The 19,106-nt window shown below is 35.9% G+C and overlaps 1 pseudogene; it reads left to right on the forward strand.

Annotated features, from left to right (window-relative positions):
• Window positions 1-11,958: 11,958 nt before the first annotated feature.
• Window positions 11,959-16,204, forward strand: LOC110741236 (annotated as a pseudogene).
• Window positions 16,205-19,106: the final 2,902 nt, after the last annotated feature.

Consider the following 19,106-nt stretch of genomic DNA (forward strand, 5'->3'; position numbering starts at 1 on the left):
TCATATCAGTTGCACCAATTATACTCTATCAATAGTGTCCAAGGGTTTCAATCTCTCCACATCCTTGTCAACACTTGTTATGTCCTGTTTTTTTTTTTTTAACTGTAGTCATCTAATTGGCATGAGGAAATATCTCATTGTGGTTTTGATTTGCACTTCTCTTATGGTTAGTGATGTCGAGCATATCTTTATATTCTTGTTGGTCATTTACTTGAAGACGTGTTTATTCAAGTATATGTTTAAGGTTCAATCTATTTTGTCTGATAATAGCATAGATGTCCCTGTTTCCATTTTGGTTATCACTTGCATGGATACTCTTTTGCCATCCCTTTAATTTCAGATTATGTTTGTCCTTAGATGTAAAGTTAGTTTCTCTTAGACAGTATATAGTTGGATCCTGTTTTATCCATTCAGCCAACCTATGTTTTTTGATTGGAGAGCTTAATCCATTTACATTTAATTACTAATAGAAAAATACTCATTACTGTCATTTTGTTAATTATTTAGTATATGTCTTGCAGCTTTTATGTCCCTTCTTTCCTATCTTGCTGCCTTCCTTTGTGTTTCATTGACCTTTTTTGTAGTGACATCTTTGATTCTTTTCTCATTTTCTTTTGTGTGAAAATATCTACAGATATTTTCTTTGTGGTTACCATTGCAATTACATAAAACATATTAAAGTTATAGCATTTTATTTTTAAATGATAACAACTACAATGACATACAAAAACTCAACTCCTTTATAACTCCACTCCCCACTTTATGTGATTGATGTCACTTATTATACCTCTGTAAATTTTGTATGCCCATTAAAATAGATTTTACAGTTCTTTTATATATTTTTATTTAACTTATATGTACAACAATTACAATAATCCAAGGTATTATATTTGTCTGTATTTACTTTTTATTGTAAAACCTCATATTTGTGTTTCACTTTGCCTTAATGTCTGGTATCCTTTCATTTCAACTTGTGGAACTGTCTTTAGCATTTCTTGCAAAACAGGTCTAGGTTAAGGAGCTTCCTCAGTTTTTGTTTATCTGGGAAATACTTTTCATATTTGGAGTACAATTTTGCTCAAAACAGTATTTTTACTTGACAGTTTTCCTCCTTACCTTCCTTCCTCCCTCCCTCCCTCCCTCCCTCCCTCCCTCCCTTCCTTGCTTCCTTCCTTCCTTTCTTTTCTTTCTTTTCTTTCCTTGAATATATCATTCCACTCCCTTCTGGCCTGCAAGGTTTCTGCTGAGAAATTCTCCGATAATAATATGAAAGCTCTCTTGTATGTGATTGGTTGCTTTTCTCTTGCTGTTTTTAAGATTTCCTTTTCGTTTTTAACTTTACATGTTTTTATTAGAATGTGTCTCTGTATGGTTCTCTTTGGATTTATCTTAATTGATATTGAGCTTCTTGAAATTTTATGCCCTTTTCCCTCACTAATATTTGGAAAGATTTTGGCCATTACTTCTTTAAATAACCTCTCTTCCATTTTCTCTCCATACTCTTGGATTACCACAGTGTGTATTTGTACCCTGGTAGTACACTTGATAGTATCACATAAGTCACTTAGATTTTTTCCACTTTTCTTCATTCTTTTCCTTCTTACTACTAACTTATTGATTTAAATGATTAATATTCAAGTTTTCTGATTTGTTCCTCTACCTGACCAAGTTTGTTGTTGAATCTCTCTAGGAACTTTTTAAATTTGGTTATAGTATCTGTTTTGTTCTTTTTTTTTTTTTTTGTAGTTTATATTTCTTTGTTGATATTCTATTTTGTTCAAGTATCACTTTTTTATTTTGTTTAGTTGTCTATATATATATATTTTTTAGCTCATTGAGCATACTCATGACAGTTGTTTTAAATTTTTCATCAGGCAGCTTATTGATTTTGTTTCTTTGATTGGGTTATGTTTTCCTCTTTCTTTGTATGCCTTGTAATCTTTTGCAGGGATTTGAGCATTTGAAATAATAACTTCCTTTTCCCATCTTTTATGCTGACTTTTTGCAGAAAAAGATCTTCACCAATCAGCCAGACTAGAGGTTCTAGAATATCTCCTTTTCTGATCTCTTGTTCTCCCTGCTATCTGCCTACAGAATTGCAGCTCTAATGTGTTGCAGTGCTTACTTATGTTTCCAAATGCTTGCAAACTCTGCCACTGATCAGTCTGTGCTGCAAGTCAGGTGAGACAGAAACTGGTCACTAGTCACCATAGGAGCCTCTAGACAAACCAGATAATTGACCAGTCTTTTGTTTCCATCGCAAGGAAGAAGACTATGGATGGGAGGATTCTTCCCAGTTACATGCTATTCTGGGTAGATAGAGGAGTACAAACAAGAGGGCTAATGCCACAAATTTGTCTACCCCTTTTGCTAAAATTCTTTCTTGATTTTACATTGGCCTGAGTTCTGTAGTTTTCAACTTGTTTCTACAGTTCTCACAGAGGAATTCTCACTCACATATTGTTGTTATCTCAGTGTTTCTATGGGAAAAGGAGGGCTTGGAGCTTTCTACTCTGCCATCTTGCTGACATTATTCCATCTCATGGTGTTTTATTAATTATTATTATCATTTTGTATTTACCAATATACCTAGCACAGTGCCTTTAATATAGTTGTAGCTCAGTTGCTGTTTAGGATTTATGGATGAATGATGACAGATATGTCCCGGAAAGATGGATATAACAACTGAGAGTAAACTGGATTGGCAGGGCAGAGAATAGCAACACAGACACAGAAGTTTAATGTAATTGTGCACATAGTAGATGATGAGTATTTGGTCTTGGCCTTTTGGATTGATGATGTAAAGGAACAAGTAGATGCAAAAAGAATTTTAAAAGTAGGATTATATCAGGGTTTTTTTGTACAGTCAAATTAGTTCTCTCCAACGCGATTGTAACCTATCAGTTCATATCCATGTCTGCTATCTATTTCTGTAATAAAACACGCTTGCTTTGGCATTCAGGATCACCAACTGTCTATTGCCACTCTCTATCTTGAAATTCTCTTTCATTTTTCCCTACATGGATCCTAACCCAGTAATACTAATGACCTCACCTGACTTCAGATGAATAAATCTTATACTTGCGTTTGTGCCTACATAGAAATAATAAAACTCTCCTACAATGTTTATATTAACTCATATACTAATTCTATACTTCCACCAAACCCGTTTATTTCTCACTTTTTCTGAGAAGCATCTAACTTCTACATAAAACCTCATAGTATTTTCATTTTATGAATATCTACAGATTGTATTCAAAGACAATTATATGGTAACATACTCTATTTTTTTGAGAGTTTTAACTATTTCTTATCTCCTTTATGGAAATACTATTTTTCTCATCTCTCCCTAATTCAAGAATGGGGGGTATGGGAACATGATGACGTGTTTTTGGATGTGTTGAATGGAACTCTGTGGGTCAAGTAGACTTTGGTCTAATATCTACAAAATATATGTAATAATTTGGTGCTTCCTGAAGTGAAAAACAGATATCTTCTTCTAGGGGTTGCGTGTCTCATGTTCAGATACTTGCAAATACATAATATAGCAGAGATAATCACAAAAAGAAAATATATAAAACAATGTGCTGCAGTGAAATGATGGAAACTGGAGCCTGTCTTATGGGATAAAAAAGAGGGTCACTTTTTCAGTCAAGGAGAAAAGATCGTGGTGATTTTTATGAAGAGTTATTCCTGTTACTATGACTGTTAATATAAGTTAGAGAGTGAAGACATCCTTTTCTCTTCTTGTTCCTCACTGTATTTCCTCAAATCCACGCAGCAGAGCAAAGCAATAGGATCTCACTTCCTGCTGCTTTCTCCTGTGCAAACTTTCATACTCATTTAGGCCTCATACTGTATTTAGATCCTCACTTAATAAATTTAGGTCTCAGAATATCTCTTGTCACTTACTGAGACTTGTGTTTCAAATGTCTTGAACAATCCCTGGGATTGCTGCAGATTCTCTTCAGGATGATGACAATCCTAACAACCACCACATTATGTTGAAACTTACTTTAAAAAAGACTTAAGTGTACCTATCCACCCCAGGACTTTGGTTATTCATTGTCTAGCAATATTTTATCAGCTAAAATCACCATGTACCACGATCTTTGTATTAAGCCTCCAATCAAACTCTGTTCATTTATATTAACTGCATCACCATTTCATCTTTACATTATTGTCCTTCTATAATCTCATCTTTGTTTCCTCTCTCCAAATATTCCCACTCTATCCTCTGAAACCCCACTGCTTCTCAGTTAACAATTTTTGCTGTTTTTTTCTCTGTCCTTATGGGCCTTTCACCTCCTGCCCTAACTAAAACATGGTGTCATCATATTGTGATGCCTCCCCTGAAGCTCTTTCAAATGGGGATACTCCTGTTTTCTACACATTTTGTTGTCTTTCTCAATCCTGTATGACTCTAACACTGGCACACCTTAATCTTCTTGGGGAAAAAGAAATTACTTTTAGATATATCTCCTTTCCTCTTCATTAATAGAACATCTGATATTCGGATAATTAATAAATACTTTATCACCTATGCTGGACAATTAGAGATAAGTATAAATTCAGATCACGGTGAAATTGTGAAAAATATGATTTCTGCTAAGGACAGGGACTTATTTTCACATATAGTTGAAATGATAATATTTATAGACTAATAAATCGTTACATTGATCAAAATACTTAGAAGATGATTAAAACAATGCCATTTTATGTGTTAAAATGAATTAAAAAACCCTCCTAGTCTTTCTTTTCAGTGTTATTTTCCCCTAACATACAGGAATTAAATTAGAAATCATAGAAAGATATCTAACATACCCAAATATTTTAAAAAATATTACATATATTTAAAGTAAATTAGAAAATATTAAAATTAATGAAAATAAGAAGTCTGTATATCAAAATTTGTGGTACCTCAATAAAGCAGTGCTGAGAGGAAAATTTATGGCATTGAGGCCTTAGATGGGAATAGAAAAAAAAGTCTTAAATTCATATTTTAAGCTTCAATCTTAACGAATTAGAAAGTAAAAACAAACTAAAACCAAAGCAGGCCAGCGGCAGTGGCTCATGCCTGTAATCCCAGCACTTTGACAGGCTGAGACAGGCAGATCATGAGGTCAGGAGTTCGAGACCAGCCTGGCCAACATAGTGAAACCCCATCTATGCTAAAAATAATAATAATAAAAAAATAGCCAGGTGTAGTGGCATGCACCTGTAGACCCAACTACTCGGGAGGCTGAGGTACAAGAATCGCTTGAACCCGGGAGGCAGAGGTTGCAGTGAGCAGAGATGGTGCCATTGCCCTCCAGCCTGGGCGAGAAGAGCAAAACTCCGTCTCAAAAAAAGAAACAAACGAACAAACAAACAAACAAAAAACAGAGTAATCAGAAAGCAGGAATTAATAAAGATCAGAGAAGAAAATATTGAAATTGAAACAGAAAAACAGCAAAGAAAATCAATAAACCAAAACCTTTTTTAGAAGATCAACAGAATTGACATTCCTCATATGAGTTTTCAATAATACTGTGTAACAAATTATCAGAAACATAGTAGCTTAAAACATACCCAGTATTAACTGAAGTTCTGCAGGTCAGAGGTCTGGGTGCCTCAAACAGGTTCTTTGCTCAGGGTCTTAGAGCGAAAAATCCAGGTGGCAGCTGGGCTGGACTTTGACCTGAGACTCTTTGGGAAGAAACCATTTCCAAGCTCCTTCAGTTTGTTGGCAGAATTCAGTTCCTTTCCTTTATAGGTCCTTGTTTATTATTGGCAGTTGGCTGGAGGTCACTTTCACACCGTAGAAGCTGCTCAGTTCCTGTAAATATGGTCTCTCCCATCTTCAAAACCATAAATGGCATATTAAATTCTTCATATATTTCAAACATCTCTGACTTCCTCTTCTTCTACTGGCAGGAAAAAAAGTATCTCTCTGTTTTTTGTTTTTTTTTTTTTTCTTTTTTCCTCAAGTGATTAAACTTTCCTGGATAATCACCTTTATATTATGTAACATAAAATCATAATGAGTGTAACACTTGGTGAAGTATTTTAAAATCTGTCTACCACATTCGCCTAACCAGACTGACAAAATGCGAAAGCATAAAGTATTAATATTAGAAATAAAAGAGGGAATATCTCTATAGAGATATTTATTTAACAGATTTATTAAACAGATAGCAATACTACAAACAATTCCATGTTCCCAAATTCAACAAGTTAAATAAAAGGGACAAATTCCATTACTTTTAATGGCAAAAACCACAATTACTTTTGCACCGACCTATTATTATTATTGTTATTGAGATGGAGTCTCGCTCTGTCACCCAGGCTGGAGTACAGTGGTGCAATCTCAACTCGCTGAAACCTTTGCCTCCTGGATTCAAGCAATTCTCATGCTCAGCTTCTTGAGTATCTGGGATTACAGGCACACACCACCACCAGTAGCCTGGGTAATTTTTTTGTGTTTTTAGTGGAGATGGGGTTTTACCACATTGGCTAGGTTGGTCTCGAATTCCTGACCTCAGGTGATCCGCCAGCCCCAGCTTCCCAAAGTGCTGGGATTACAGGCATGAGCTACCACACCTGGCCCCATAATGTTACTTTTATACCAAAAGAATACAAAGACATTTCATGAAAACACGTACGCACGCGTGCACACACACACACCCCCCTACAGATCAATATCACAATATCACTCAAGACATAGACACATATCAAACTACTAGCAAATCCAATCCAGGAACATATTTAAAAGATATAATATGACCACTTGGTGTTATCGTGGAAATACAGGCTGGCTCAACATACAAATATTATACAATCTATTAACAGACCAGAAATGAAAAATCACAGTTTATCTCCATATACTGAGAAGCAAGCACTTTACCATGCTTAGCATCCATTAATGGAAAAAACTCTCAGCAAATTAGCAATGCAAGGAGGAACTTCCATCCCACTATAAAGGGCATATACAAAAGGTCTTCTAGCTGACATCATACTTGATGAAAGAGCAGATGCTTTTTCTCTAATATCAGGGAAACAAAACAAGGCTATTAGCCTCTTACCACTCTTATACAATGTTGTACTGGAAGTTCAGTCAGTGACACTAATATAAAAATGATTTTTTGAAAAAAATAGCCAAGCTGGTAGTTTTATAGTACTTGAGTTCTAGAACTTCCACAAAGTGACAATAATCGGGAGAATATGATTTTTGGAAAAGAGACACATAGATTGGTGAAACCAAATACATAATCTAGAAATAGCCCCAGAAATATGGTCAATTGATTTTTGACAAAGGAAAAAAGGAAATTATGGAGAAAGCACAGCTTGTTCAACAAATTGTGCTGAAACAATTGAATATTTTAAAGAAAGTTAACCTATATTTCACACTTTATACAAAAGTCAACTAGAAAATGATGATAAACCTAAATACAAATCCTAACACTCTAAAACCTCTAGAAGACAACACAAGAGAAAATCTTTGACGACTCTTTATGCAAATGTTTTAAAATTAGTCTCCAGCAGCACACCCCTAAAGGCTTAAAAAAGATAAATTGGATATCATCATCCTTTTAAAAAAAAGTTTAAAGATAGACACTTTGAAGAGAATGAAAAAGCAAGACACAGACTAAGGGAGATGTTTGCAAAATAGATACACGAAAAAATGTGTTTTATATAGAAAATATGATAAATTAAAAACCTTATAAACTCAACAATAAGAAAAAATGGTACATCCATGCAATGCAACACTTCAGCAATAACATAAATAAATCTCAGATTATCGTGTTAAGTTAAATAATTCAAATTCAAAAGATGACATACAGTGTAATTCCATGTATATGATGTTCTGTGGTGAGCAGGTTATGCACACCTACTATGAAATGCTGGGAAGCTGAGAGGCTGAAGAAAGAGGGTGACTCTGTCAAAAAAAAAAAAAAAAAGAAGCTGACAAATCTATGTCCTCAGAAAGAAAGATTTAATAGGGACTTTAGAACAGATGCCATATCTTGAGATGGTTGATTCCCAGACTGTTACTCTTCAGACCCAGGATTTACATAACATATGAAAAGAGTACACATCCTTCAGAAGATATTTGCCTAGGGGCAGGATATATGGTAAGAATGTAAAATTAGAAATCTTAGAGGCATTCCCAGAATGGGGTTTAATCAGAAGTCGACATGGAAGATTAGCATCCAAGATGGAGTTGTTTTAGCCTACACATATGACATTCAGGATAAGCCAAAAATACAGAGTAAGATAATGGATCTGGGGTTGCCTGGGTCTGTTGGTGACTATCCACCACCCTAATCCAGATACCAAGTGTTCCATCAACCCAAAACATTCCCTCACGCTACGCTTTCATAACTTCTACTCAATCTAAGAAGAGGGAATTTACTTAAATGCTGGAAAGGTAAGGATCGGGGGAACATACTTCAGTAAGTAGATAAGAGAGGGGCCCAAGTGAAAGAGATTAGATCCAATCATCACAAAACTTTTGAATGAGTGAAGGTTTTTCTATGGAATGTGATGGGATAAAGACTGAGTTGGGGGATTTCAAATATGTGGTGAATATTAGACATTGCTTTTGATAGGAATGAGGTAAGTATCCAACCAAGGAAAATCAAATTAATTAGCTACAGACAGATTCCCTTAACTTTTCTGGGCCATAAAATCTAACATATTGCACAGTCAGTATCTTCTAGCCATTTTCAGTTTTCAAGATGTTTTATAAAAAGATGTAATAACATTTGTTCAGTTTTATACTTGCGCTAGCAACGTATGATAGAAAGCTAAGATTAAAAAAATCAGATTCCATATGATATAAAATGACCCACCTCGATAAGTAATAAAACATTGGCTGAGCAGCTAGAGTAAAATCAGAGTGATTCTATTCCTTAGATCCCCTATGGGTCGATACAGAAGAAAAACATGAATAAGGGCATAACTGGGTTGCAAGGTGAAACGTTTATTATTAACAGTTGGATATAGAGGTTAAGACATTGCAAGTAGAGCAGTTCCACGTTAATTAGTTCAAACAGTATTGAAAGACTGATTATGTGATGTAGATATAGATTTTGTGTAATGGAACTCAATATTTTGAGAGACTATCATGTTAGAGAAGTGATTTGCATTAATATTAAATTACTCTGGGACTATTGTGTAGATGAATGATAAATGAATAAGAGAGCTTGGAATATAAGCCTCATTCTATTTGAGCATTTCTTCCTTACCTAGCCATGGTGCCCTTCAAGTTCCAGGAAGTCCAGAACATACCTAGTGCACTGAGAAGCCACTGCTGTTATTTCTATCGTAAGCAATTTCTACAGTTTAATTCTTAGAATTACATCTAGAATCTGGGTCATTTTCCAATGTCCTCTTTTCTTTGCTGAACAATGAGGATGAGAATAACATATCCACTTCATAGGAGGATTACTTGTGTTTATGACGATTTATGTGTATTATAATGATTAAAGTAAAAAAATGAATGTGATAAATATTGTGACTGCTAAAGTGTAGAATTAATATAGAATGTTGTTATTGCTATTATTATTGCTGCTGTTATTATTTTTCATAGGGCAGGTAGGGAAAGTAGCATCTGAAAGTAATATAATATTGTGGAATATTCGTTGTCTCTTGATTGATTGTGACATTGATTGATGCTTCCCTGAAAGACTTCTTACTTTACTTTTGCACAGGGCATGACTTATGACTAAGTTGATATTGAAGGCTGAAAAATGCAGATAAAATAGCAGAAATATTCATTTATTAGGAAGCCATTTCAACTATACAATTATTTTTGGATGGGAAAATCATGGAGTAACTTTTCCTTGAACTCTTTTTTTGTTAGTTTTCCTATGTTTTGAGAAAAATAAAAATAACTATCATTTATTCAGGGCATTGAAATAGTGAAATGGTTAAGATGTCCCTGAGAAACTGTGATTGTGCAGTAACCAGCTCCTGGAACTTCCCACACCCCGCCCCCCCCTACACACCCTCACACACTCACACACACATATACATTTCTCAAATGTCCTCAATACTATCTTCTTTCCCAGATATGAGACTCTAAAGGGCGATTTCAGCCCTAGAGAAACCTTCTTAGCCTTGGAAGGCTCTGGGGAATAACCCTGTTTGTGGATCTGTGAAACTCTCTAGGGCACACTAATGGGAGGAATGCTGGAGCAACTCAGGACATAAAAGCCCTCATGGGGTAGTGACAGTGGTTTTGCCAGGCAAACCTCAGGCTGCTTAAGAATCATCTTCTAGCTGAAGCTTCTCTCAGCAACAAAGTGAGTTGGAGAGTAAAACCAGAAGATAAGGTTGGTCTGTTGACAGAACATGTTCTGACATCATTCCTGAAATCTCTAACTGGCTCCCAAGTACTCCTTTCCGTTTCTCCTTATCTTCCTTGTTCTTCATTCCCCTATCCAAGCACTCAAGTTCTGTGCCTTGTCTTTTTTCTCACTCACATCTGCTTTAAGGGAAAGATATGAAGTCACAACTTATTTATCCTAATGGTGTAAAGATAACCCTTTTCTAAGAGGTAGATAGAAATCAGATCCTCTATAGTAAATGCATTGCCTTTGAAGGTAGGAAGCTTTCTGTGACTGGAACGGATGTAGGCAGAAGGTAAATGTCAGCTATAGAATACGGTGTGCATACTTCTAGACTGGTTAGGTATTGGGTCTTTTAAAAAAAATCCTTTTATCTAGAACTTGAAATAATTGGCGTGTAGGAATGTTCCCCCTAAAGGAAGAAATTTGTGGCTCTACTCTCAGGTGAAAGATGGTTACAATTAATCTTTATATCAGGAGGGTTTTTATTGCTGTTTCTTAAGGTCCACCCTGCCCATCTTACATAGTAGTAAAATGAAGGTTAAAATTATTCTTTTAAGACCAGTCTCAACCTTGTACTATTATTCACAATGTCCTAGAATGCCTGGAAACCTGAAAGTTTTTCTAACACTTATAGCAAGTGAAAGGGTTATTTTTGGTTCTTTGTTTGCTGCTACTCACATAATAAAGAGATTTTATAATTTGTTTAATTTTCCACCTGCTCCTTCAATCTAGTGTCTATAATGGGTCCACATAAGTTGTGGGAGACTAGAGAGCAAATACAGAACACTTACACAGCCCGTTTTCCCAGAAATGTGGCAGTATATATAGTAGAGTGTCAAGCCAGGAAAAATTGTCAAAGGCAGAACTTAGGGTCCAAGAGCCTTATCTTCATAAGATAGATTTGAATTCTACCTGTTTTCTAGATCCTGGGCAATATAGGTAAATAATAAAGTCTGAGGACTCATGCAAGACCAAAAGATGCAATTTTTTGTTTTCTCTAATGGAGCACCCAAGCTCCCATAACAGTTGTAATTCTCCTCAAAAAGGCTATGCAGTTCCCTTCACCCCTGTCCATTTTTTTATCTTCTTTTTTTTCTACCAACATGTTGTTGACTCAGGGCAAGTTATTTTCTTTATCTAGGTTTTAGGTTTTCTTAAAATGTGAAATAGTTCAATTTTTACCTCTGCCATTCTTTGAATTTTTGTTTTTATCCTTTAGTTTCTTTTCTCTCCTTCCTTCCTCCCACCTTATTTTCTTCTTTTCCCATTTTCTCACTTCTCAGAATTTTCCCTCATTCCTCCTCTTTATTACAATTATTTGACAAAATTAGTAAGAGCTTTCTTTCTCAAAAAATCACTAAGACATAAGAAAACCAAAACAACAGTTATTTGAGTGGATAAAAATGTTTATTGGCAATCTCATAGGCCACATACTTGAACTAACTCAGCTGTCTTTTATAAAAGAAATGGAAGTAAATTGCTATGTTATATAAATAGATAAAATAATCTGGCTAAGCTTGGAGGAAACTTGATAAGAAATCTTTCAAAGGGTATTTTTGGAGATGTTAAAAACAGTTATAATATGCTTTTTAGTTTATCATGAGAATGGGTCAATCAGAAATGTACAATAGCCTGGAGGTGGGATGCTTAATAGTTGTAAAGCAGAGAGTAAATTATTTCAAAAATACAAGGGATACAGAATTAAATGTGATTATTTGTGATAGAGGAGAATCTCTTAGTTTTTACCTCTGCTGCAGAAAATCTGGTCAAAAGATTCAAACAAAAATAGAAAAAAAAGAATTCAATATTAATACTGAGTATACATGAACAACAAAACCTTTAGTTCAAAATAATCATAATAAAAGAACACATTTTATTTCTAGGGCTTTTAAATTTTAATTCTCACACTGATCCTATGAAGTAGATATTATTATTGCCCACTCATTATATATGTAGGGGCTTCACTGAGTATCAGGGGGAGCTGGGATCCGAATACAGGATGTGTGGATCTAGAGTCCATGCTCTTAACACTACATTGCCTCTTAGTCAACCTGATTCCAATCAATCAATAAAGATAACTGATGAGAGTCTTAAGGTTAATGGGTTTTCAATGGGAGTATATTCTACCATTGTCAACCATGTCCAAAGTCGAATGACCCCATCAAAGGGTCTTTGGTAGTTAGTATAGGTACTGGTTCTGGCAATATGAACGTGCCTTCCAGATCTCCATGGAGGCCTCCATAATCCAGAAAATCAGGGTGTAACATGATCACTGTGCCTTAGCAACGAGAGATTGCCAGATAATCCTGATCCTGAAAAAGTCTTCCATTGAGTCCTGGGTATCTTACTTTCTCTTGGACAGAATGGGTTAGTCTATCCAACAATTGCTGTTGTTGCTTTACCAAGTGAAATATGCTTCCTCATATATTAAGATTTCACTAATTTAGAAATGGCAAACATTTTTAATTTTAAATGAGTAAAGTGTCTGTAGTTCTTGGGTTGAGAATGATTCTGAGGCTCTGGGGAAACAAAGGAGGAGAATGCATAAAGAGAAGCTAGGTGCGTGCAAGGGGTATTTCCACCCCTGCCCTCGGCACAAGATATATTGCCTTCGTGAAAGCCCTGGATATAAGAAGTGTGATGAATGGGAGTGGCATTTTTTGTAGATAATCAAACTATTCATATTTCATCTTGACTCAGTTATATTCATAGTGGCTAAATTATTATGTCCTCAGCTTCTGACTCAGTAGCTTATAAGACATTGATTAGAAACAAGGAAAAAAGTAGCAGGAGAGGCAGAATATATTTTACTACATGGGTTGGTGCTACAGTGTCTGCTTGAAGCTGAATATGACTTACTTATTCTTGGGTGAGTCATTTTCCCTTAGGTCAGTAGAACCTTACTCAACAGGATGCACTTTGGAGTAATGATTTTAGGGATTCTGTCGCCTCTTAAATTTTGCCTCCCCTACCCCCTGAAATACACAGTTATGTGGGGAAAAAATGGCTCCACTCTCAAGGAATTCAGAGTCTAATGTATCATTTATCTTTGTCACTGTATTTTTGGAAGCCATTCATCAGGATCCCATGAGTTCCTTTCCCATGACTATCTCACATTGGCACCATGCAGATAATAACTACTCCCACTTCCAACACCTTTACTTTGTCTTCACTGGAATTCCAGGGCTTGAGCAAAAGTATTACCAGATGACATTTCCGCTGGGTGCTGTATATGTTATTGCCCTCTTTGGCAATAGCATCATAATCTCTACCATCACGTCTGAATCATCTCTACATATCCTATGTACCACTTTCTGTGCATGCTGGCTTTGGCAGACATGGGGCTTGCCATCTGTACTTTGCCCTCTATGCTAGGTGTATTCTTGTTTAACTACAAGTCCATTGCCTTTGATGCCTGTGTTGTTCAGATGTACTTCATCCACACCTTCTCAGCCATTGAGTCTGGCATTCTGGTGGCAATGGCCTTTGATCAGGTTGTGGCAATCTGGACCCCTCTCAGGTACAGCACCATTCTAACCAATGGTGTGGTCTGCAAAACAGGGTTAGTCATTTTGTCAAGGGCAGTCTGTGTTGTCTTCCCTGTGCCTTTCCTCATCAAGAGGCTCCCCTTCTACCACTCCAACATCCTCTCCCACTCCTTCTGCCTCCACCAAGACGTTATGCACCTTGCCTGTGCCAGCACCCGCGTCAACGGTCTCTATGGCCTCATCGCTGTCATCTTCACCAAGGGTTCTGACTCCCTCTCCATCCTCCTCTCCTATGTGTTTATACTTCAAACAGTAATGGCTATTGCCTCAAGGGAGGGTTGACTGGAGGCACTCAACACCTGTGTTTCACACATCTGTGCTGTACTCATCTTCTATGTGCCACTCATTGGGGTGTGTGTCATTCATCGCTTTGGAAAGCACCTGTCACCCCTGACTCATGCCCTCATGGCAAATGCATACCTTGTTGTACCCCCTGTGCTAAACCACATAGTCTATACTGTGAAAACCAAAGAAATACAAAGGAAGATCTTCCAGATGTTTGTTGAAACCAAGATTACAGCAGAAGGTTAGAGTCTGCCTGTTTGAGAGAAGCAGCTATTCTTAAAGCTCAATTATGACTATGAAAAATAAAGATTCATTTATTTATTTACATTTTCTGTGTGACTTTAATTGGGCAAAGAAAGATCTCTCTGCTCATAGAGAATACTTTTTTTTCCTGTGCCAAATTGTCCATTGTCTAATATAGAAAGGGTGGTATCTACAAGAACTATTCATTGTACTATTCTGTAACTCTACATTTAAGACAGCATATAACAGCTAAAGGCAGAGATTATTACAAATTCCATTTTTAAATAAAACGTTTGAATAGACGTAGGCCGTAAGTTTTATGTGTTTTAAATTCAACTTCCTTAAGTTAATTTAATTTAATATTCTAGATCAAGAATTAGTAGTGGCTTCCATGGGCTTAGTAGGAAAGAAACAAACTGTACTCATGAAATAATAAGAAAACACCAGGGAAGAATATATTATTAAATAAAGTATGAATCAGAAAGATGATCCAGTTGTAGAATTAAGAATATAAATGTATACAAGTGAGCAGGGCCACGAACCTTGTTGTATAACATAAGATCAAAAGACTAAGGGTAAGGTTTAGCTCTTCCATGCAATAGCTATGTGAATACTGAGTATTCTCTTTATATTTCTTAGCTGCAGTTTCTTTATTTTGAAAGTGAAAGCAATATTACTTAGCATCTAGAATTTTCATGAAATTAATCACAAATTTAATAGAACTATGCAACTATGGGTATTCAAGAACATTGAATAATAGAGAATAAGAAAACTTCTCTTTATAGACTATCCACTAAATAAAAGACACAGTGCTAGATCCTTTTACATGTTCTCTCATCTGATAATTATGGCGTCCTATGAGATAGAGTGTTATGCACTGATTCCAGATGAAGATATCAAGATACAAAATAGTTAATTTGCTTGTTGGCCAAGTCTCAGCTGAACAGATGTCTTCTGTACCTTAGAAAAGAGGTTAAATGGGTTAGGCAAACAGATGGTGAAGACACTCAGAGTAGGGGCTTAAAGAATCATGATTAGTTTTGTTTGAAGGCAAAATAAGTATAAGAGTTGGAAATAACAGAGATGCACATATACATTGAGCTATGTGTATTTGTTTATGTGGTCAAAATGACTTTCTCAAAGTATTTGTATTTTGAATGTTGAAACCTAACACACTAGATTCTTTGAGACTTCAGTGTCACTATTTATTACTCTAACCAGTGACTACTTTAGAAGTTTGGAAGATTAGTTCAGAAAGATTTTCTGGGCAAGAAAAGAGTATTTCCATTTAAACGCTGCTTTCATGTACATGAAGACTTATTGAACTTCTTTAGATAGGTGCTTAGATAGATTCATAAAAATAAATTCTATTATCCTTTTCTTAATTGCACAAAAACAAAAGTGCATTTCAGACATTTAAAAATAATATAACTATCAAATATTATTTATATTTTCTTGACTTTGTGGAGAAACTTGAGCTCTGCCATGTCTGGAGGGACTTAAGTGTTTGCCAACACTGTCACAGCCCTGAATCTGGAGCAGAGCTATTCCTCATGTTGTTAAGAGACTCGGCCTAGCGCTACCTTCTCCAACGTGGGGAAAGAGGTCCTAGAATCAGTGTTAAGTGACCAATATTCTCAAGGCATAAACAAGATTCCTTGAGGATTTTTAGGTCTTGGGTGTTTTCACCTATTTAGGATGCTTGAAAGTTAGGCAATAATGTATTCTAAATCACAATCTATGTTTTACAAATAAATTCTTCACAGCCGCTATCTTTGGTGCTTTAAGAACATAAAGACTGGCCTCAGAAACAAGTATAATGGTGAAGAAGATTGTGTTTATTTCTTTATTCCCTTTCTGTCTTCTTCACTTTCCCCTTTAAAGGTGAAGATGGTAGCTGCAGCAATCACAGCATCAACAGTACAAGTGATAGCTACAATACCATCTATGAACCTCAGTAACTGATGTATGATATACTGTATTATCTCATTACTTCTAGAATTCACTCTATGTGTAAATATACTGAAAGCAAAAGCTTAGATGTCTTATATCTCTGGGTTTAAGTCCGGGCTGTGCTACTCACTATCTGTGTAATCCGGGATGAGATTTCTAATGTATTTAATACTGACTGTTCTAGCATACAATCTCTGGATGAGAATATTACTTATTTCATAGAGTTACAGCGATTAAGGAACTTCATGTATGTAAGACCTTACCCGGAGCCTGAAACAATGTAAACATTCAACAAATGTTGGTTTGTATTATATTTATTATTATTCTCAATTTTTAAAAATACATGGAGGCACAAAGGGTTTATGTAACTCTATCAAGCTCAGATAGAAAGTAAGTGGGCACAGTCAAAATCTGAAGCCACATTATTCTAGCTGCAAAGTACATGCTGATTCTCACTGTCTCTCTTTTCTGTCTTCTCTCTTGTACACTCAATGTTGTCTTTCTGTTTCCATAAGGAAATAATTGTATAGTATATTTTAAATGAGGAAGAATAATAGTCATATCAATGGCAAGATTTCAGTTCCAGAACAAAATGTCAAGGAGAGAATCTAAAGAAGGGACTGATTTAGTAGTGTGCTATTGAAAGTGAGGTCTATGAACCAGTGCTGGTTTGGCAACTGTCTGTTACCTATCTGTGCTGAGGTAAGTTCCGAAATGGAAAGTGTTTGAAGATGTTTATAGCAATTCAACTTCTCAGTAGTACTGAAGCACATAATTTTATATACAAAGTCAGAACAATAAAATTATATTGATCCAAGGTGAACTGGAAAAATCAAAAACCAAAATCAAAATGGATTTACCATGGATATTTTGAGAAGCACTGATTTAAAATGATGCATCCTATTTTTTCATAGTTAATTTTAACAATATCTATTCTATATATTGAGCTAGGCACAGTGCTACATAATAATGATGATGAAACTCATAAAGTCAAGAACTGCAGAAAAGGTACAGTCTAATGGTGGAAAGAGGCAAGCGAATAGCTGGAATGCTTTCTGGATGCCTATAAGATAACCTAGAGAGTGAGAAATGCCCTCTGTTTTCCCAGGCAAGAATGGCCAAAAGTTAGCATGAGTTTGATAGTTTGTTGATACGTGTACTTAATCCTTTTAGAGCTGTGAATATATCCTTAAATCAATACCTTCAAGGCTAAATTCATTGAGCCACGATGTAATCCCAATTTCTCTATATCAGCTTCAGGAATCTAGAGTATGACTTTTTTTATTTTCTTTTTTATTAAACTTAAAGTTCTAGGGTACATGTGCACAATGTGCAGGTTTGTTACATATGTATACATGTGCCATGTTGGTGTGCTGCACCCATTAACTCATCATTTACATTAGGTATATCTCCTAATGCTATCCCTCCCCCCGCCACAACAGACCCCAGTGTGTGATGTTCCCCTTCCTGTGTCCAAGTGTTCTCATTGTTCAATTCCCACCCATGAGTGAGAACATGCGGTATTTGGTTTTCTACTCTTGTGATAGTTTGCTGAGAATGACTGTTTCCAGCTGCATCCATGTCCCTACTAAAGACAGGAACTCATCCTTTTTTATGGCTGCATAGTATTCCATGGTGTATATGTGCCACGTTTTCTTAATCCAGTCTGTCATTGATGGACATTTGAGTTGGTTCCAAGTCTTTGCTATTGTGAATAGTGCCGCAGTAAACATATGTGTGCATGTGTCTTTATAGCAGAATGATTTATAATCCTTTGTGTATAGACCCAGTAATGGGATGGTTGGGTCAAATGGTATTTCTAGTTCTAGATCCTTGAGGAATCACCACACTGTCTTCCACAATGGTTGAACTAGTTTACAGTCCCACCAACACTGTAAAATTGTTCCTATTTCTCCACATCCTCTCCAGCACCTGTTGTTTCATGACTTTTTAATGATCGCCATTCTAACTGGTGTGAGATGGTATCTCATTGTGGTTTTGATTTGCATTTCTCTGATGGTGAGTAATGATGAGCATTTTTTCATGTGTCTGTTGCCTGCATAAATGTCTTCTTTTGAGAAGTGTCTGTTTACATTCTTTGCCCACTTTTTGACGGGGTTGTTTGATTTTTTCTTATAAATTTGTTTGAGTTCTTTGTAGGTTCTGGATATTAGCCCTTTGTCAGATGACTAGGTTGCAAACATTTTCTCCCATTCTGTAGGTTGCCTGTTCACTCTGATGGTAGTTTCTTTTGCTGTACAGAAGCTCTTTAGTTTAATTAGATCCCATTTGTCAAGTTTGGCTTTTGTTGATATTGCTTTCGGTGTTTTAGAAATGAAATCCTTGCCATACCTATGTCCTGAGTGTTATTGCCTAGGTTTCCTTTTAGGGTTTTTATGGTTTTAGGTCTAACATTTAAGTCTCTAATCCATCTTGAATTAATTTTTGTGTAAGGTGTAAGGAAGTGATCCAGTTTCAGCTTTCTACATATGGCTAGCCAGTTTTCCCAGCACCATTTACTAGATAGGGAATCCTTTCCCCATTTCTTTTTTTTGTCAGGTTTGTCAGATAAGATGGTTGTGGATGTCTGGTATTATTTCTGAGGGCTCTATTCTGTTCCATTGGTCTATATCTGTTTGGTACCAGTACCATGCTGTTTTGGTTACTGTAGGCTTGTAGCATAGTTTGAAGTCAGGTGGTATGATGCCTACAGCTTTGTTCTTTTGGCTTAGGACTGTCT

This window comes from Papio anubis, chromosome 12 (genome assembly GCF_008728515.1).
Source record: "Papio anubis isolate 15944 chromosome 12, Panubis1.0, whole genome shotgun sequence".
NCBI lineage: Eukaryota > Metazoa > Chordata > Mammalia > Primates > Cercopithecidae > Papio > Papio anubis.